This window comes from Camelus bactrianus, chromosome 11 (assembly GCF_048773025.1).
Source record: "Camelus bactrianus isolate YW-2024 breed Bactrian camel chromosome 11, ASM4877302v1, whole genome shotgun sequence".
Taxonomy (NCBI): Eukaryota; Metazoa; Chordata; class Mammalia; order Artiodactyla; family Camelidae; genus Camelus; species Camelus bactrianus.
This window is the reverse complement of record NC_133549.1, coordinates 75,551,169-75,572,980: the sequence shown is the minus strand read 5'-3', so window position 1 is coordinate 75,572,980 and position 21,812 is coordinate 75,551,169. Positions and strand designations below refer to the sequence as shown.

Genomic DNA, 21,812 nt, shown 5'->3' with positions numbered 1-21,812 from the left:
GAAAGAAAGAGAAAGAGGCAGTGAGAGAATTTGTCACAAGCAGAGCTGCCCTACAAGAAATGCTAGAAAAAAGTACTTAAGGTTGAAATCAAAGAACATTAGATAGTATCTCAAATCTACATGAAGAAATAAAGAGCAACAAGAAAGATAAATACATAGATAATTGTTAAATATAGTATAGATTTTTGTTACTCTTTTATTCTAATTTAAAAGACAAAGTAATAAATATATACTTTATTGATGAGATTATGATGCATCAAGAAGTAGCTTGTATGATAATCACACAAAGGGGGAGGAGAAAATGGAGCTCCATATGAGCAAAATTTTGGTATACTATTGAAATTAAGTTGTTATTATTACAAACTAGATTGTTTTAATTTAAGAAGTTTATTGTAACATGCAGACTAAGAAAATAAACATTTTAAACATAGTTAAGAGAAAACGGAATTAAAACGATACCCTAAACATATTTATTTAAAATAAAAGAAGGCTGTGATGGGGGTGAGGGTATAGCTCAGTTGGTAGGGTGCATGCTGAGCATGCAAGAGGTACTTGGTTTAAGTCCCAGTACCTCCATTTGAATTTAAAAAAATGAAAAAGAAGGCTGTGATGGAAGACTAGAAAACACAAAAAAGACAATACATGAAAATAAATAATAGGCAGAATTAATTCTGCGTTTTCAGTAATTACATTAAATGTATACGAGTTAAACGTTTTGATTAAAAGACAGATATTAGTAGAATGGATTTTTAAAAAATGATGCAAGTCTATGTCTTCTATAAGAAACACACTTCAGATTAAAAGAATCAAACATATTAAAAGTAAAAAGGGTAGAAAAACTACTATGAAAACATTAACTAAAATAGAGTTTGAGTGGTTATACTAATATCAGACAAAATCAGCCTTCAATAATGTGAAAAAAGATACACAGAATTAGAGAAAATATTTGCAAATCATATAATTAATAAGGGATTTGTACACAGAATAGATAAATAACTCTTACAATCCAACAATAAAAAAGCAAACAACTCAAATTAACAAATGGGCAGAGGATTTGAATAGACATTTCCCTGTATAATATATATGAATGGCCATGAAACAAAAAGATGCTCAAAATCATTACACATGAAAATGCACATCAAAACCACAATAAGGTACCATTCTTTGTACTAAAAATAAAATAAAATTAAAAAGATGATAAAAAGTGTTGGCGAAGATGTGGAGAAATTTGAGCCTCATGTATTGCTGGTGGAAACGTAAAATATTGGGGCTGCTTTAGAAAATTCTTTGCAGGTATTCAAAATATTAAACATGGAGTTACCATATCATCCAGAAATTCTACTAGTATATACACAAAAGAAGTAAAAAATATGCACACATAAAAACTTGTACATGAATGGTCATGGCAGCATTATTTCATAAAAGCCTAAATTTGAAAACAACCCAAATATTTATTGATTGATGACATAAATAAACAATATTTGTTACATCCATACAATGGGATATCATTTTGTAATAAGAAGAATGACACATGGGTGAATCTTAAAAACATCATGCTAAATTCAGGAAGCTAGTATATTGTATGAGTTCATGTATATAATATGTCCAGAATAGGCAAGTCCATAGAAACAGAAAGTTGTCAGGGGAAGAGAAAAGGATATTGGGAGCGACTTCTAATAGACAAGGGATTTCATATTTTTGGGTGATGGAAATATTCTAAAATGAGATAGTGGCGATGGGTTTCACGACTCTGTGTATATACTAAAAACAAGTGAATTGGACAGACTGAACTTACATACCATGTGTCCATCATGGTATGTAAATTTTATCTCATTAAGGCTGTTATAAAAACATCATAGAGAAAATATAATTTTCTAAAAAAGGGATAAAAATCAGAATGATAGTGGAGTATTTCTTAGTCACACTAAATTCTTGAACATAGTGGAACATATTTTTAAAGCGCTAATTGAAAATAACTGTCATCCTAGAACTGCACACAAAACTATCCATCTAGAATAACATAGAAACATTTTAAAGATTTTCGAAGACCGTAGGTTTACCAATCTTGAACTTTCACCAAAAAGTGCCTTTCAGTAAGAGAAGAAAAAATGAACCTATGATACTAGGATTTCACCAAGGATGGGTGGGTACAAAACTGACTTTAAAAAATCCTATATACCCAAAAGAGTCTACTGGAAATGAATGCCATTCACAATAGCAACAATGTCACTCTGAAGCAGTAGGAATTAAATGAAAAGATACACAAGGTTGTTGTAGAGAAAACATAGAAAATAGACACAAATAGAGATTTATAATAAAAAAAAAAAAGAACCTAATGATGTAATAGATTCATGAGTGAGCAGACTCAGTTTTGTGAAGATAAAAATGTCCCTTAAACTTATTAATAATTCCAATGAAAATTCCAATAAGTTTTTTCACAAAACTTGACAAATTTATCAAAAAAAAAGTACATTGGAAGAGCAAACGTCAACATAAATAATGCTGGTGGAGAAACCTGATATTAAGATACATGATAAATCTCTAAGCATGATCACAATAGAAGTAAAATAAAATATAGCCAAAAAACAGAATAGATAGCTCACAAGTGGACACCCCTATATAGAACAGTGATTTACAAAAAAGGTAGCAATAAGTAAAGCTTGAAAAAAGAATGACACCCTTGACTGTTAATCACCTAAAAAATCCACATGAGAATAATAACCATGGGAAAAAAGCATCATCATTTTCTTGATAAAGGAAATAGGAGAATATAATAAGGAGCAGAAGCTTCACATACAGCCACCATTTTTGATTCTTTTAAATAATCCTTCGGAAATAAATATGGTAAAATATTAACATGTGATCAACTTAGGTGGTGGGTGCACATGCATGCTTCCAGTGAGTAAAATGAGGCTCCTAAAGTCACTGGTTCAAACTAGGACCTTAATACAGATTATCTTTTCCTTTCTCTTTTCAAATGACAGAAACCTTATTCCCTTTTGGTAAGACAGTGTCATGGACGCTCCAGGAATTTCTAAGCTTTACATAGTTCTACCTGCTGACAGTGGTAACATAAGATCAACCGGAAACTTCGTCTAGTGATGACTTCAGTTTCTCTTACTCTCAAACAAGGAAGCAACAATAATGCTAGCGTCTCTCATTTTAACCAAAATGAAAACAGCAACAAATAGACAAACAAAACACATAAAATACAATCACTCTTGTTTGAGCGCCTTTCTAAACTCCTTTCAGAGGAAATAGTCTTAAAATTCTTAAAAGGAGGTTTCCACCGTCCTTCTCTAGATGTACGATTTAATCCCTAGCTGCATGGCATTAAGAACAAGGCCACTTTCCTTCAGTCTAGCTTTGTCATGCCTGGAGTGACCTTTGACAAGAAAACAGCGACACACCTAGTGGTTCTCCCCAGTACTGTAGCCTGTAAAATTGGGGCTCAGAATTCAAAGCAACCAGTGATGTGGAACGGTCTTGCCATTTGTATTTGAGTGTGGACATTCAGATATATTGATACTCATTCTTCATTTCTACACACAGAAAAGAGAGTAGTAACAAACAGGGTCGGGCCGTACCGTGTGGACTCCAGGGAGCTGCAAAATGCCAATTTCTTAGGACTGCAGGAGCAGCCTCAGCTCGGATTTGAGGCACAGATGGATAACGTCCATGGGGACAGAGGAACCTGTTCAGGCTCGTTTTAGGAGAAAAAAACCAAACCAAAATGAAACAGGTAGCATATCTATTATATTTGCCTGTCTCCCTGAAGTAACTTTCTACTGCCTGAAATGCCCTTCTTACATCCTAGGAAATTCCTACTCCTTTTTCCAAGATACAGCTCCTACATAGACCACTTCCTGTTTGCCCTGACAGTATAATTACTCTATTCTTTATGCATTCTAGCATGGGATACTCACCTAGAGTCCTTGCAAATGGACTGCTCAAGAAGCACTTGGTTAGGTAATAAGGAGACAGTTGTGAAGGGCAATTTTCCCCTTACAAGTAGTGAGGGACACACTGCAGTAGGGCATAGCACATGCTGTGATGAAAGAAACAAAGGAGGGTGCAGAATTAATACGGCATCACACAGTTTTGAGGGTGAGGGATAGTTGCAGACTGAGTCCTAGAATGAAAACAGAAGAGTAAGAAGTAAATACAGTCCCAGGTTTGCAGGTATTAACTAATATATATATGTATATATAATAGATAAACAACAAGTTCATTCTGTATAGCACAGTAACTTATAGTAACTTATGGCAAAAAAGAATATGAAAATGAATATGTATGTTCATGTATGACTGAAGCATTAGGCTGTACACCAGAAGTTGACACAACATTGTAAACTGACTATACTTCAAAATATATATATATATACATATTTTAAAAAAAGAAGGAATTATACAAAAAAAAAGTGTGCACGTGTGTGTGTGTGTTTAGAACAGATGGCTGGAGGAACCGGGTGTTTCAAGCAAAGGAAGCAGAATGACCATAGTTTCAAAGATGGGGAAAGTATGGCATATCTAAAAATTCAAAAGCAATTCTGAACGGCTGGCTTGAGTTCAAGAAGATAGACCAGGAGGGCTGAAGCTAGCAAAGCAGGCAGGGTGAAGGTAAGGGCAGTACTGGAAAACCTCTGTAATGACATTTGCAGGGTTTCTTTTTTTTTTTTTTTCTTTTTCTTTTCTTTTCTTTTTTTGGTAAGGCTGGGGGTCCTAATGCATCCATTCCTCTTTTCTTTAAATAACAGAAGCCTTACTTTTCTTTCCTTAAAGTCTATGTGTCTCAGGAAAGATCAACTCTAACACACTCTACAAAGAAGGGGTCTCTGACTTGGCCACAATCTCAGGGTTAATGTTTGGACAAAGTCATCTAATCAGAATGAAATCCAGGGCTTTTAGACTTTTATCTTGGTGTTTATGGGGATCGGGGAGGATATAAGCATCCTGTCCATGCCTTTGGGCATGAACCTGAATGTGCCCAAGAAAAACTGGCAACCACCTTACAAACACCATGAGAGAGCCAATCAGAAGCAAATTCAAGCAACTGGTTCTGGCCATGTGGTTGGAGCTTAGAATGGAGCCTTGCCCAATGACTCTGAACTTCGTAGTTATAAAAGCCAAAATACCAGCTTTACTGATTATTGTTTGACTTTTGTTTTATGTTGCATGCTGTACAGAGTCCTAATTGATAAAGACCAAATAGGGGCACTGATTTCATCCAAAAGGAATGGGAATTAACTAAGGAATTTTAAGTGGAGTGTAACAAGAAAGTTGCTTTAGAAGGATAGCCAGGACTTCTGGTGTGGATAAGATGGCATAGACTTATAATTTGTTATTCCTCTCCTCTAAGTACAACTATAAACCCTGAAAATAACACAATGGGCTACCACAGGAGGACTCAGAAAGGTGGAAAGAGGAAAGTAGACTGTCTAGGGACAACAGGACTAGAGGACGAATACTGTGCCCCAGCATCTTCCAGTTCGCTCCCCGTTCCCCATGACAGCAAACGATCCAGACCTGGTATCCCCTGTTTCCCAAACCAGAGGAGAAAACAGCTCAGGCAGAGCCCTTCTTTCCCTGGTTGAACCTGAGTCCTGCAAAAAAGAGGCCAAGGGACGTACTCTCTGTCCCTGCGGGTTGGGGTCCCTCCCCTATCTCTTCCTTCCAGGGACAACGGGCAGCCCAGGCAGCCCTGAAGCTCAGTTCAGGCAGGGATGAAGCAAGAGCCCATAGACAGAGGCCAGGCAAAAAGCTCTCCCAAAGCCTAGAGAAGAAGGAGGTCTAGTCTGGGGATGCAATGACTGTCTCACAGATGGCACCAGCAGGACCAGCAGAAGACCTGGTGGCATCAGACAAACTTAGCAGATGAAAATAGCATCTCAAAGGCTCTGAAAATTAAGTTGTCATTAGAACTGTAGCTCAAATAAGTGGGTCAGTGTCTGCAGGCTGCAAGTCATAAGGGTGACTACTAAAATAGAAAATTGATTAAGAATTCAGAGTCTTTCAACATAATAGCCAAAATATCCAGGTTAATTATAAGTAAAAAGCACTTCTCATATTAAGAAGCAAGGAAATCACACAGTTTGAATGAAAAAAAAAAAAAAGACATTGAGATGACACAGATGTAGAGTCATTTGACAAGGATTTTAAGTAGCCATCATAAAAATTGCTTCAATAAGCCACTACAGAATCAATTCGAAATCAGATAATCTCATTAACAAATACAAATACAAAGATAATCAAATTAAAATGATGGAACTGAAAAAATGCAATAACCAAAATTTTTAAAAAGTCCCTGGAGAAGCTTGATAGCATAATGAACACAATGTAAGAATGTATCCGTTAATTGGAAGACAAAACAATATCCTTTTCTATGGCATAGAGGTTGTCAGCAAGACTAGATGGGTTGGTCAGGGTATTGTAGTAACAATCTAGCGAGACAGGATGGTGGTCTGAAATGAGGAGGTGGCCATGCAGAAAGAATTAGATTTTTGAGGTGGTTTGGATGGAGTATAAATAAAACTTCGTGATTTACTTGGACACAGGTGTAAGAAAAAGAGAGAAATTGAAGGGAATCCCAAACTGGCTGAGGCAACAGAGTGAAGGCTGGCGTAAGAGACAGGGAAAACAGAATAGGTTTGGGAGGAAAAAAAAAATCATGAGTGTGGTTTTGGATATTTTTCATTTTAGGTGCTACTGAGCTGGATAGTACGCTATGTCGGCCACTTATAACATAGTCATTAATGATCTCTCAATTGAATCAGGGCAACCTAGCTGAGCACCTGGCATTTAGAAGGTATTAGTAAGTTCTGTGAACGATGGAATGAATAAAGGAATACATTAATGTTCCTCTAAGCTCTAAGAACATTTTCCCCCCAGCACAGATGGGCTTAGGCAGACAAGTTCCCACGATTGCCACGTTTCTAAAGATTAGCTAGCGTGCTGGGGTATTAAGAGTCCGCTGGCAAATGAGGCTGACCAGTTAATGGCGATGTCTTTGCATATCCCAAAACTCAAGCCCAGCCATTATAACATCTATCATTTAAATCCAGACACTACAGGCCATAGAATAAGATGTTGGCCTTATTTTTGACTTCTTTCGATTTTTTAACACGACAAAGAATACTTCATACACATGACCAAATTAACTCATTGGAGAAATTACATCAACTACATATCATATTTTATGTCATATTATTTCTGTTTTCTCCAAGATTAACAACTTGTTTGAGAAGAAGAATACTGAAACTTTGAGAAAAGTGTACCAGATTCTGGAGTGTTAATCCATCTGGCACCCCTTCCTCCATCCTAATTCACTTCAGTTAGATGTACCGAGACTCTTGCATGATCTTCCATCGCTATCCAGGAGCCAGGGATAAATCTTTGGATCATCAATTCAAGACAGTTTTCTGTACAAATCAGCAGGTTTTTGGTCCTTCTGCTAGATCGAGCTATCAGGGAGTCCATGCTGTCTCACCTAATACCTTTAGGAGACAGCCACCTAGGTCTTTTGCCCCTCATCCCTCCCACTGGGGAGACCCAGACGCCATTTCCCTAGAGGTCTTGAGTATTCTGTTCCTTCACTACAGCATCCAAAGGCGAGTTCTAATTTCCATTCCAGCTAGCCGCAGGAAGGACCAAGCGTTTCCTGTTAGCCCTTATCTCAAGACTGGTATTGATCTCAGCCTATATTCCCACTGTTTCTACTGTGCCCTTCAGCATTTAGCCTACTGGTGTCCATCCTGACAATGCTTGTCTGGAATACGTTCTAATTGCCAAAACACATCCCTCGTGTTTGTTTCTTTCCACCTCTGGTCTGAGGGCTTTTCAATCTTCCCTTGGCACCTTCTGCCTTAAGAATGTCCCTCTGCTCATCTGGCAAATGACCCTAAGCCACCTCCTAAAAGAGACATATTGTAACACAAACCAGGGGTTCCCTTTGTATTGATCATTTTAAAAGATCATCATCATACTAGGCCCTTACAGAAAATGTGTCCTAGGAACAGAGCCTAGAAGAAAAAATGTGATTTTGTCCACATCAGGGTTTTGCAAAGAGGGGTCACCCCTAGGAATAGTTTTTTGTAAACTATGCTCAGATTCTTGATACACCCACCCATTTTTCTAAAGTACTTGAGCAGAAAGGAAGAAATGAAAGTTCTGAAAGGCTTCTCTAAATCATTATAATCATTAAAATTTAAAACTTTCACATTTAAAATTTAATGTAGTTAAAATACCATGCATATTCATGCTACCATTTGATTTTCCTATTAAAAAAGAATGTAAATAAAACAAATGAGTATAACAGAATGACTCATTTTCATTCTATTCATTAAAGAACCAAAGAACATGGCTGCTTTATATAGATTTATACCCTATTCTAGGTGCAGAATATTTCAATTTTTTAAAATCTTAATGTTGCTAAATGACAATCTCAAGATTAAAGCTTCACAGAAATGAAGGCTGGGTCTGCATCAGGTTATAAATTAGCTATTTTATAATATCTAGCAAAGATTCATCAAAGGAATCTTACAGTTCTCCAGCACTGCATTGTTTACATGTGTATGAGTGCATTTACGAAAAACATTACATTTAGTTCTATTCATATAATTTAGAGAGCATTACATCAAGCCACACTTTTAAATGAGGAGAAAAGAGAGACAAGTTTTTTGACTTAATACTTAATAGTAATTTTCACACTTTGACTTCACGGAGCTGGGTCTTAAAATTCAGTCTTCTAATTCGAGTCTACTGCTCTGTACCTCACTGTGACTAGTAAGTGTTTGTCAAAATCAAAAATCCAACTACAATGTATCCTAAATAAGTATCACTGTGGTAAGAACTATTTTACCCTTAAATTGTACTTAAGGGAAAAAGTTCCAAATATCTTTCCATATTGCAATAATTTTTGTAGTTTTCCCAAATTCAGAAAATTAGATGAAGTGACTTTAAAATCGACAGTGGCTATGGTTTGAATATTTGTGTTCTTCCGCAAATTCATATTTTGAAATCTTAATTCCTAAGGCGATGGTATTAGGAAGTGGACCCTTTGGGAGGTTTTAAATCACGAAGGTGGAGTCCTCAAGAGTGGGAATTGTTTTATAAAAGAGCCCTTCCAGTTTGCCAGGACAAAATAAGAAGTCTGCAACCAGGAAGAGGGCCCTCATTTAACCATGCTGGGGCCCTCATTTAACCATGCTGACACCCTCATCTCAAACTTCTAGTCTCCAGAACTGTGAGAAATAAATTTCTGTTGTTTACAAGCTACCCAATCTGCAGTGTTTTGTTACAGCAGCTCAAAGTGCCTAAGGAAACAATCACAATTCAGTCTCGAATTCATAAGAATGTACATTTGAAATTTAAGCCAAATGATTAAGCTTTTTCAAGTATCCTTTTTCTCAAGTTATCAGTCAAGACTGGTGGGAAGTATCGAAGCCGCAATTTAGAATATATCAGAGAGCTCAGTTTCTACACCAGTGTTTGCAGTATTCCAGGGTGAGAGCAGAAAGAAAGCACATGCAAACTATGAGAATCATCTCAAAAAAAAAAAAAAAAAAAAAAAGAAAAGCCCACCAACTCGACCATGTTTGTTAATGATAATCTTATCTCACAAGCTATCTATTTCCATTTTCTCTCTGTGTTAAAATACTCAGAATAATCTAGACACAATTTGGAACATTTCATCTTTAGTCCTCAAAACCTGACAAAGATGATGATAAAAGATCCCTGTCCTCTTTGATGGCTGGAATTGTCAATTTTACTAGTGGTTGCTTCTTTCAGCATAGGATCTTAAATACATATAAAGGCAACAGCGATACACATGTTTTATTTTGTTCCATGGTCAAACTGCTTGAGGGTTAAGTTTAAATTTGGGCGTGAACTTGAACTTCAGCAGTATAGGTACTCAACAGCAAACGCGATTTCTGATCATACAACATGGATTTTCTGTCCAAAGCTTTTGTCTTTGCTTCACATGCTTTAAGAATCTGGAAAAGCTCTTTTAATCAGATGAAAGAGATACAATAAAATCCCACTTAAAACAAAGTAGAATATTTTATATCATTAAAATAGTCAATGGCATTCATTGTTATTGACGAGAGAATCGTTTTTAGTGAACGTGTTGTCTGCATAAATTCAGAGACTGATGCTAGGCACTATGGGTGAAAGTAAAGAATATTTGACCTGGATGCTCAAGGAGATGGGAAGATCTCCAATTACTTGGTGTTAGGTGAATTATTTAAGATGGAGTTATAAACCTCTAGGATAATTTCTGCTTAGAGATGAGGAATTGACCATGTGCATACATTTTCTTTTCCTCTTGGGATCTAATGAAAATACAAGCATAAGAACCAACAACAAACGAGAGACTGGTAAAGAACTGTCAAGGCATAAGAAATTTCTATGAATTCTGGAAGGCAGCAAGTCCATGGAAGAGCAGTAACTCTTGCCCTGGGATGCAGGAAACATCAGTGTAGGACGCAATTGAGAAGTGACTCAGTGTTTCCAGTAAAACTACAGAGAGACTTGGGACTGAAAAAGTGCCCAGCACACAGGGAGTGTGAGGAGGACCTGTGAATAAACACATGATGATGGAGAGAAAAGGGGAAATACCATGTATGCAATTGGGAACATTCTCTTACCTGGTCCCCTACCTCTGACTCAGATGAGTCAGCAGCTAGGCCTCTGGCCCTTAGACGGGTGACTGGAAGGCAATTCTGTAGAGAAATTGTGACTCCAATGACGTTCTGACCTTTAAGGGACCCCAGAATGACACCAGCTCAAGCCAAACATCCTAAAATGGAGAGCCCAGGTCAACCAGCAGTACACAGTTACACAGAGCCCCAAATGAGCTTCTCATGCCTTGCTTTCAAGTGTAAACAGAGAATCACACAGAGAGAGATGACTCACAGAATCACAGAGGGGATTCATAGGAAATAAGGAAATATCAAATTACCTGTAAAGAGATAAAAAAAAAATTATCTTTGTTCATTTAATGTGGTAAGATTCTTGGGGAAAGGAAAAAACCGGTGGACCCAAAAGAGCTCTTGGAGATGAAAATGGTGCTTAAAATAAAAAAGAATTAAGAGTAGGAAGGTAAAGAAATCTCTCAATAAATAAGGAAAATTGAGAAATACCTGGGAAAAGATGAAAGAAAACAATGAGATCTAGAAAATCAACCCTCAGGAAATCCAATCGCCAACAAAGAAAATTTTAGGAATGAGTAAACAGAAAACAAAAAACTGGGGAGATGGAAATTACCCAGAAAATAATAACATGTTTCCCAGAGTAGATAGATCTAAACCTCTAAATTAAGAGGGCCCATCAAAAGAACTTAGAAAAATAACTCAGTAGCATGAGCACAGAATAAGGACATATTCAGACACACTAGTGATTCTCAAGAAATGTACACTCTTTCTTTAGTCGAAGAAGGGAAAACAAAATTTTAAACAGGAAGACCAAAAAAAAAAAAAAAAAAAAAAAACCACCCATAAAGCAACATCTGCAACTTAGGATGATGACAATAACCATAAGTTCCAGGAAAATAGCTGGGTGGCAGACTGAGAGGGGAACTGGGCAGGAGGGTGCTGGAGGCAGAGGGCTCCAGGGGAAAAGTGAAAATGATTGGTCACTAGGGAAGCTGGGGATGTGGGGATTAAGAGAGCTGTTAGCTACTCTAGAAAACCCCAAAGGTCTACAGAAAGTAAATACTCTACTTGGCTTTGAAGGAGACAATATATTAGCACAATAAGATTATTCTTCTCCATCAAGTAGCAGCCTTTAACATACACCCAGGAATCAGGTAAGGAAGGTAAGCTTATGGCTACAGGACATTTTAGTGTTAAAATACATGGCAGAAATGGGAAGACAGAAGAGCAGAGGAGGAGAGATTTCCCACTCCAAGGCATATATCAAGAAGGAACCTTAATTCAAAAAGGTACATGCAGCACCCCAATGTTCACTGCAGCACTATTTACAATAGACAAGATGTGGAAACAGCCTAAATGTCCATCGACAGATGACTGGATAAAGAAGTTGTGGTATATTTGTACAATGGAATAGTACTCAGCCATAAAAAATAATAAAATAATGTCATTTGCAGCAACATGGATGGAACTGGAGAGAGAAGTAAGCCAGAAAGAGAAAGAAAAATACCGTATGTTATCACTTATGTGTGGAATCTAAAAAACAAACAAACTTATTTAAAAACAGAACCAGACTCACAGACATAGAAAACAAACTTATGGTTACCAAGGGGGAAAAGGGGTAGGAAGGGATAAAATGGGGGTTCAAGATTTGCAGATACTAACTATTACATAAAAAATAAACAACAAGTTTATACTGTATAGCACAGGGAACTATGTTCAATACCTTGTAGTAACTAATGGTGAAAAAGAATGTGAAAAAGAATATATGTATGTTCACGTATGACTGAAGCATTATGCTATACACCAGAAATTGACACAACATTGTAAACTGACTGTATACTTCAATAAACATATATATATAACAAGAATAAAAAAGATATTCAACTTGAGTTTAGAGTTTGTATTAAGCTTATAGTAGAATGAAAACAAAATGTTAGTCTGAATTACTTCAAAAAAAATAAACTGTAGGAAACTGGCTGTAACTTGTGAATAACCTAGAAATTATTATTCATAAGTGGATAATAAACACATTTTTTAAAAAAAGGATAAGGCTGCTACTATCCTCATTTAATAAAGTGAGGAGTCAAACATGGTCTGAATGATTAACATTTATTAATATTAATATGTACTTATATGTACCCATATATTTTTCCTTTTTCTGAGCTTTATTTAGGTAAAGTTGAAGACTAAATGTTTAAAGTGTACAACTTGCTATTTTGATATACTGTGAAATAATCACCATAATCAAGCTAATTAGCATATCCATCACTTCACATGGTTACCAATTTTTGTGGTTGTATGTGTGATGAAAACACTTAAGATGATTAAGTTCTGGAGATCTAATGTATAGCAAGGTGACTATGGTTCATACCATATTTTATACTTGAGATCTGCTAAGAGGGTCATATTAAATATTCTCACATGTTTTTCTTTAATTCATGAAGGTTATCGGTGAATTACTTGATACAGAAGACTTATTCTCAGAATAAGAAGGAATTGTTTCCTAAGAGCTGTACCACAAGAGAACTATATCCCCTCCCTCAACTCCACTGCCAAGATCACGTTACTGGTCTGGGATAAGGGAAAGAACGTTGCACCAGAACATTTAGACCTGTATTTAAATCAGCTACTACCCTTCCAACCAACCTCAAGCAAATTATAAAAATCCATCCTCATCCTTTTTAAACTAAACTACTTCTAAAGTTATGTTCCATTCCATATAAGCAAATCTGGAAGAAAGTGTATAATGTGTTGTTTCTCTAAATCTTTAACTAGTTGTCGTCATTTTGCTAATGTTTAGCCTGACCTTTTCAAACTTCAGTATTTGCATTAAAAGTCAGCATCACAATAAAAAATGAGAAGGTCCACCAAAGAGTAAAAGGAAAACCTGGCAACAAAAATTTTTTTTCCTGCTGTGAAAAGTGGTTGTTGCCTGTTGTTTACTTTTGTATATTCACAATGCAAAAAAATTTTTAAAGCAAATTCTGGTTCATTGCCTATCAAGAAAATATCAACAAATGTATCAAAATAACTACTTTCAGCAATACTCTAGAGCCTTCATCACATTTTGCATTCAGAAGTAATTTCACTGGAACCATGGGCTCATATATCAAAAGAGCATTTAAAAGGAGATTTTTGTTCAAAGAAATAGGCACATCAAAGCAATTGAATAGGAAGTAATCATGTCTAACTTCTACAAAGCAATATTATCCTTTCCAAAATGAAAACCTTGAACACACAAAATCTGAGTTGAAATCAAATCTGATATTAAATTTCATTACTTAGAGAAGACTTGCTATGTTGAGTAAGAGCTGACATTTCAAAATAATTCACAAAATCATGTTCAGATAGATGATATTTATTCATCTTGCAAACTAAAATTCAGTCTCCAAACCTGGCTCCACGTTACAAGAAAGTAAACTTCTGTATGTGTATCATGTTGTTAGCATTCCACCTCAAGATGTGTACTAAGCTCCTTCAGTATAATTTTCCTCCAAAGGGAAGTCGGCATTAAGGAACGAAGAATAAAATCAATTAATTAATTGATAGTCTGGCATGGCTTTTTTTGTTAACTTTACTGTATTTTCCTTTCTAAAGTGCTATCATTGGTATTTGTTATTTCTCCCAGTAAAGAGTGATCATTTACAGAATGCTGGTTCATTTCGGAGTAATTAGTATCCTTTAGTTTGTTATCTTCCTCATTCAAGGTTGAACAACTTGTCTTATTTCATTTTCCATGTATTTCTTTATAATCTTTTCCATTATAATTCCAACATTTGCATCATACTGAAATATGAATCCTTTAAACCCAGATTATACTTTTAAATTATTTAGGTCACTTATATATTAATTTTTTGTTTTATCATATGTAAAGCTTTAATCCCTTCAGATTTATTTTGTGAATATGGTGAGAAAAATGATCTAATTTTACTGTTTTGTTCGCACATGGATAGACAGCCCAATATTAAATCATGCATTCTTTTCTCACTAACTTACAGTATCATTTTTATCTTCTAGTTTTCATATAGGTTTTGTTCTGGAAGAAGGGAAGAGAGTAATGATTCGTTTTCAAATTTATTAACTATTTCCTGACTTTTCTTATGTGTTTATTAGTTTAGTTTAGTTTTGTTTCTATTGAAATATAATTGACCTACAACACTATGTTAGGTCCAGATGCACACCACAGTGATTGATATTTCTGTGTATTACAAAATGATCACCACAGTAAGTTGTTACCATCTGTCACCATACAAAGTTATAACAATGTTACTGACTTTCTTCCCCATGCTTTACATTTTATTCCCATGACTCATTTATTTTGTAATTGGAAGTTTGTGCCTCAATTTCTCTCATCTATTTTACTCATTCCTCCTTTCCCCTCCCCTCTGTCAACCACAAGTTTGTTCTCTGTATCTGAGTCTGTTTTTGTTTTGCTAGGTTTGTTCATTTGTTTTGTCTTTAAGATTTTAAATATAGGAAATCATATGGTATTTGTCTTCTCTGTCTGACTTATTTCACTTAGTATGATACCCTCTAGGTCCATCATGTTGTCACAAATGGCAAGATTGCATTCTTTTTTATGGCCGAGTAATATTCCATTATATAAATAAATAAATACGCGCGCGCATATATTCCACATCTTTACCCATTTATCTATGGATGGGCACTTAGGTTGCTTCCATTTCTTAACAATTATAAACATTGTTGCAATGAACATATAAGGGTGCATATATGTTTTCAAATTAGTATTTTTGTTTTCCTCAGAAAAATACCCAGAAGCAGAATTGCTGGATCTTATTATAGTTCTATCTTCATTTTTTTTGAGGAACCTCCATACTGTTTTCCAGAGTGGGTATACCAGTTTACATTCCTACCAACAGTGCATGAGGGTAGCCTTTTTTCAACATCCTCACCAACACTTATTATATGCTGTCTTTTTGATAATAGCCATTTGTTGCTTTTCTCTTGCTAATTTTAATATTTTCTCTTCATCATTAATTTTTGTCCATTTGATCACTATGTGCCTTGGTGTGTTCCTCTTTGGGTTGATTCTGTGTGGTACTCTCTGCACTTCCTGGACTTGGGTGACTGCTTTCTTTCCCAAATTGGGGGAGTTTTCGATCATTATCTCTCCAAAAATTTTCTCAGGTCCTTTCTCTCTCTCTCTTCTTTCTGGGACTCCTATAATGCGAATATTAGAGCACTTCACATTGTCCGAGGGTTCCTTTAAACTCCTCATTTCCTTTCATTCTTTTTTCTGTTTTCTGTTCTGCAGTAGTGATTTCCACTAATCTGTCTTCTACCTCAGTGATCCATTCTTCTGCTTCATTTAGTCTATTCTTGGTTCCTTCTAGTGTATTGTTCATTTCAGTGATTTTATTCTTCAACTCTGTTTGGGTCTTTATATTTTCCAACTCTTTGCTATAAACTTCGCTCTGTGTGTCTATATTCCTCTTAAGTTCTCTGAACATCTTCGCCATCATTACTTTAAACTCTATCTCAGATAAATTATCTATCTCCTCATCACTTATTTCTTCTGGGATTTTATCTTGTGCCTTGGCCTGGGAGATATTCCTCTGCCGCCTCATATTGTCTATCTTTCTATTTGTATTTTTAGGTAGGTTAGTTACGTTTCTTGATCTTGGAGAGGTGGCTCTCTGTGGAAGACATCCTATGTGTCCCAGCAGTATGCTTCTCTCTTGTCACCCAAGGGCTAGCGTCAGGCTGGTCCTAATGTAGAGTCTGGCCTGTGTTTGTGGATTCCTTCCATAGGCTTTGGAATTGTTGTTTTCTTATTTCTGGTATCCGCCCCCTAGTGGATGAGGCTGGACTAGAGGCTTATGCAGGTTTCTGGGCAGGAGGAGCCAGTGTCTGCCCACTGCTAGGGGGAGCTTGGCCTTGACCTCTGGTGGGTACAAGCGATATTCTGTGATACGAGTGCTCTAGCACTTGATGGACTTTCCAAAGGTCTTGGTACAGCACATTCATTCATGCTGTTGGTTAGCAAGTTACTGTGGCTTGACAGGGGGTACCAGAGTTGGTCTCTCACTGACACTCAACAGGACTTTTTTTATATTTACTGAATTAAATGGGTCAGCCCTTTGCCAAAACCAATCTCACCTGCTTATTATTTTATACATTTCTCTCTGTTTACAGAGTATGTGAAAGACAGCTTTTTACTAGTCTTCCAAGCTGAGATGGAAGGGCCTCTGTCGCTCTGTTCTTTGCCACAGCACAGTGAATTCGGGAGGCAGTAAAGTGGACAGTTACTGATGGCTGACCTGGGTCTGCCTCGGTGAGAAGGCGAGGGAGAGCGATCAGCAAGCACTGCAGTCCCTTCTGTTCAAAGCCTGAAATCTGGAGAATTGTTTTCTAGATTTTTAATGATGATAGAGAGGGAAAGTTGAGCCTTATCACACCTTGCAGTGGGCTGTCATACATTTATTCATATTTTTTATAGTTCCTTACTGAAAGGGAGAATTTGTATTCACTGAAGTATATCTCTTCTCTGCTTTTTTCCTCTTACACTTCATGACTCAGAGAAACTCTTCTATATACGCTGATCTGGTCATTTATAATTTGGAAAACTGTTTGACTTTGTGTTTTAATTCTTAAAACTCTCTTAAAAGTCTTGTTTTCAGACCAGATGTTCTGTAAACTTCCTCATCCATAAGTGTCACCCAAGGCTACGCCTGACATTGAGCATTACAGACACTTGGAAAAACACAGATTCCAGAAGTTACTGGAGCATTAAGGTCAACCTCAAGTAAGACAATAAAAGCAGAATCAGGCTTGTAACCTTCAACAACCTCCCTTCCACCTCAGCTGCAGTAAATCAAAACTGCTTTGTTTCAACACGGGGATGACAAACCATTTGAGGTGAAATAATTTCAACTCACATGGGACGTTTTGTCCAAGTTGGCTGCACTGATACTATCAGCAGAAAGAGAGACTGAGAACAAGCTGTTTTGGAGAGATTCACAGCTCCAGAGATAAAGATACTGACTAATATCATTTAAGCCGAAATCCCCGAATAAAATTACTTTGAAATTAAAACTCAATAGGAGCTAAATTTAATTGAAGCCAATTTGTTAAGAAATAAAACATACGCATTCAACTGACAATTCTACCTTTGTTCAGTGAATATTTACTGAGTCTTCCTCTCTTCTCCTCCTCAGTTCTTCAAAGGCATCGAAACTCTTCCTGTGTGAGGACCTTGAACAAAACCATCTCCTTCACCCCACTCCTACCCTTGCTTCCAAATGCATCTTGCTAGGACACACTGCACATCTTTCCACTCTGCTCAAGCTTTACCTCCTTGGCAAGCCCACCGCATCCTTACACATACTCTCTGCCTTCCTTCCTGTTACTACCGGGGATACATTCCTGCTTTCATCAAAGGGCAAAAGGGCACCAAATTCCATCCCTCTTGTCTTCTCAAGACCTCCACTTATGCAATTATTTTCTCTATATTTTTTTTATAATTTTAATAAAGAAGCATGTTTTTCTTTAAAAATCATATGTATGTAATTTTATATATACATATATATAAAATGTCTTACAGTCACATCCTCTGTCAACTACCACCTCACTTCTTGGTCCTATTCAGAGCTACATGTGTTACAATGAACTTCTGTAATGGCTGTGTTCCACTTCCTCATCTCATACTTCTCTCAACCAATTTCAACTGGCCTTACTTTCCCCATCAACCCTAAGACACTGCTCCTGTCAAGGTCATAAGTGCCTTCCGTGTTTCCAAATCTCATTTTCAAGTCTCTTTTCTTATTTTACTTCATGTCTTGGTGTCATTTAAGATAGTTGATCACCTTCTCTTCCTTTTGGCTTCCATGAGCCCAAACCATCCTGCAGTTCCTCACACCCCCATTGTGGTTTCACCTCAATCTATAACTTTGGCTTTTCTACTTTATTGTGTTTCACAAAGTCAGGGAATCCTGGGGGCTCCTTTTAATTTTTGTAATTGTTATTATTATTGTTATTATTATTATTATTATTATATTATTATTATTATTATTATTATTACATCTTTAAACTCTTCCTAGGGGATCACATCTTTCCCCTGATTTCAATCACTACCTAAATAATGATGATTCACAAATCTGTAAGCCCACCCCAGACCTCTCTCTAGAATTCGAGCTCCACACAAAGAGGCATCTCAAACCTACTTGCTAAAGCAGAATTATTGATTCTCCTCACTCTCCAGCTAAACCTGCTCAAGGTGTTATAGCTTCAGGTTTGCAAATAGCATCTATCCTGTTGTCTAAGCTCAACTGGACATTATTTCTGATTTCTGTTTTCCCCTTGTTCCCCACATCTTTTCCAATGTTTAGTTCTCTTGACTTTAGTTCCAAAAACACACTTCCCTCTACATCTGTTAATAACACTCTAGTTTAAAGCACTGAAATTCCTTGTCTTCCAACAGATCTCCACAATTCTTTCCCTGCCTCTCCCTCCTACGTTTATCACACAGAATCCAAAGAGATCTTTTAAAACTGTAAGTGACTTGCATCGCTCTGGCTTTAAACACCTCCAAAGGCTTCACATCACAATTTGAATAAAAAACTCACCTTACATTAAAAATACCCACATGGTCTGCCTACTCAGTATTGCTCATCTTCCCCGTCTAAAGCAGAGTCCTCAACTTCAGCACCATTGACAGTTGGGGCCAAATAATTCTTTGCCGTGGGGTGTTGTCCTGCACATTGCAGGGTGCCTCTAGCTACTCAATGCTGAGCAACTTCCTCCCAAGTAGGGATAACCAAAAATGTCTCCAGATATTGTCAGATGTTGCCTGGGGGGCAAAACTGCTTCCGGATGAGAAGCACTCATCTAAAATGATCATAAGTCCAGAATTAGCCAGACAGTCCTGCATGCTGGCTGCCTAGTTATGGGTACTCATAGCATCTGCTTTCACTCTTAAAGGGGTCCTGGTTAGGAGGACAACTACATGGCCTCCTCAGTCTTCACGCTTTGTTTCAACATTCTAGTTGTTTGTCTGAGCAGGTTTTGTTTTGGTTTGAACACGTCAGGTTTATCGCAGGCTTGGGGTCTTCGTCTAAGATGTTTCCTTTTCCTAGAATGCACTTCCTTCAAAGGGTTTTTCTCTCCTGTTATTCAGATCTTAGTTTAAATGATATTCCTTTTCTGATCAAGCTCAAAATAAAATAGCGATCTAATCATTCTCTACTAAATTACCATCTCACTACCTGATAAGCTTTCTTTTTTATTTATTTATTGCTACATTTATTTTGAATATTACTCTCACCAAACACATGGACAAAAACAGACGCTTTGCCTCCCCGCTTAGAATGGCTGTTGGTCCACAGCCTTCCCCACAACTAGGTTCCGTTTCTGTGTTTTGTATCATTATTGCATTCTGGTTGCTTACTTCATGGCCCTTTTTGCAAATATTAATTAACTACTTCTTAGTGTAATTATTTATTCTTATAAGTTCCATGCAGATAGGATCCATATCTTTCCTTCTCAACTCCGAGAGAGAGACTTTGTAGTCCTTTGTAAAATGCACTGTTTATATATTTTCTATGTGGACCATCAAATAAAGCAGTGAATCACAATTAGTGCCTAGGTCTTCAGTGCATAGGTGGGACATGATGAAAAAGCACATGATCTCATGGCAATGCTCAATGTGAATTTTTCGAGATAAGCACATATTTATCCTCGAGAAGAATTTTATATACATTATTCTGTAAAATTCCAGTCATATGTGTGGTTGCCTTCCTTTTGTTTCCCAAGTGACTCTATAAACATTATAAGTCTTGGCTTCATCAGTAATTACAAGTGAGGAAAACAGTGTGTCCTTACTCAATTCCTTGTACTGAATTCCCCTTGCACATTTAATATAATGGCTTTCCATTCTCTGATATTACATGAGAAGTAGGGAAGAAGCTCAGGCTGGATTTGGACAGGAAACCACTAACACACTAGCCCACCTCATGGAGAGGCTGGCTCCCCTCAGTGGCTTCTGCTGACTGGTAAGTGGGCCCAGAGTCATTGCCGTGCAGTCAGCATCACACTTGCTTCTGAGTGACACATCTCCATTCACAGTTGGTTATTTTTCTCTCAGGTTTACTAAAACTAATCTAAACTGTACTATACGACACTAATGATAAAAGATATTTGGCAGAGACCTGTAAATATAGGTTCTGAAACATGAAAATTTACATCGTAAAGAGAAAAGATGCAAAGACCAAAAGAAGGATTGTATTGGGTGGGGAGGAGTGTGGGAGAAAGGGTTTGGTATTCTAGGATAAGAGGAAAACCAGGAAAGGGTTTTCCTGCCATTTGAAGATGTCGGTACAGGCACCCCTTGTTTTATTTCCCTTCACTTGATTGTGCTTAGGAGATACCGTGTTTTATTACAGATTGAAGGTTTGTAGAAACCCTGTGTTGAGAAGGACTATCGACATCCTTCTTCCAACAGTATTTGCTAACTTCGTGTCTCTGTATCACATTTTGGTAATTCTCCCAATATTTCAAACTTTCTCATCATTATATATTTATGATGATCTATGATCAGCGATCTTTGATGTTACTGCCACAACTCACTGAAGGCTAGAAGACGGTTAGCATTATTCAGCAATGACGTATTTTTAAACTAAGATGTGGAGATTATTTTGTTTTTAGAGATAAGGCACACTTAACTAGACTACAGTAGAAAGGAGTGTAAACATTTTATATGCACTGGGGAGCCAAAACATTCACGTGACTTGCTTGATCTTGATATTCGTTTTACTGTAGTGGTCTGGAACCAAACTTGCACTGTCTTTGAAGTATGGCTGTATAAAGTTATTCATGATTAAGACAAAATAAAATTAACCAGCGTGTTGAGGATGCCCATGTTTTCTATCAAGGAGAAGGAACTTTTGCAGAAAAGGCTAACTAGACATCGGAGAACAGCTGTTGAGGTGCAGAATGATGGATAAGAGAGCATTTAATTACAAATGAGTTCTAGGGTCCCAGGCTGATTGGATTATATCCCAGCTCCTGAGAAAACTTTGAACTGAGATCTGATTTAACATCTGCTTTCTCAGAGGATTCCCTGCAAGACTGAAAACAACCAATATATTTTCACTTTTAGACAAGAGAAGAGTATACAGTTAGTCCCTGGACTATAAATCAGAGA

General features: G+C 36.9%; 1 protein-coding gene across 11 annotated transcripts in view; it reads right to left on the bottom strand.

Annotated features, from left to right (window-relative positions):
* The window catches only part of NRG3 (neuregulin 3), a 938,337-nt gene that overhangs the window by 175,393 nt on the left and 741,132 nt on the right, over nucleotides 1–21,812 (bottom strand). The window lies entirely within an intron of this gene.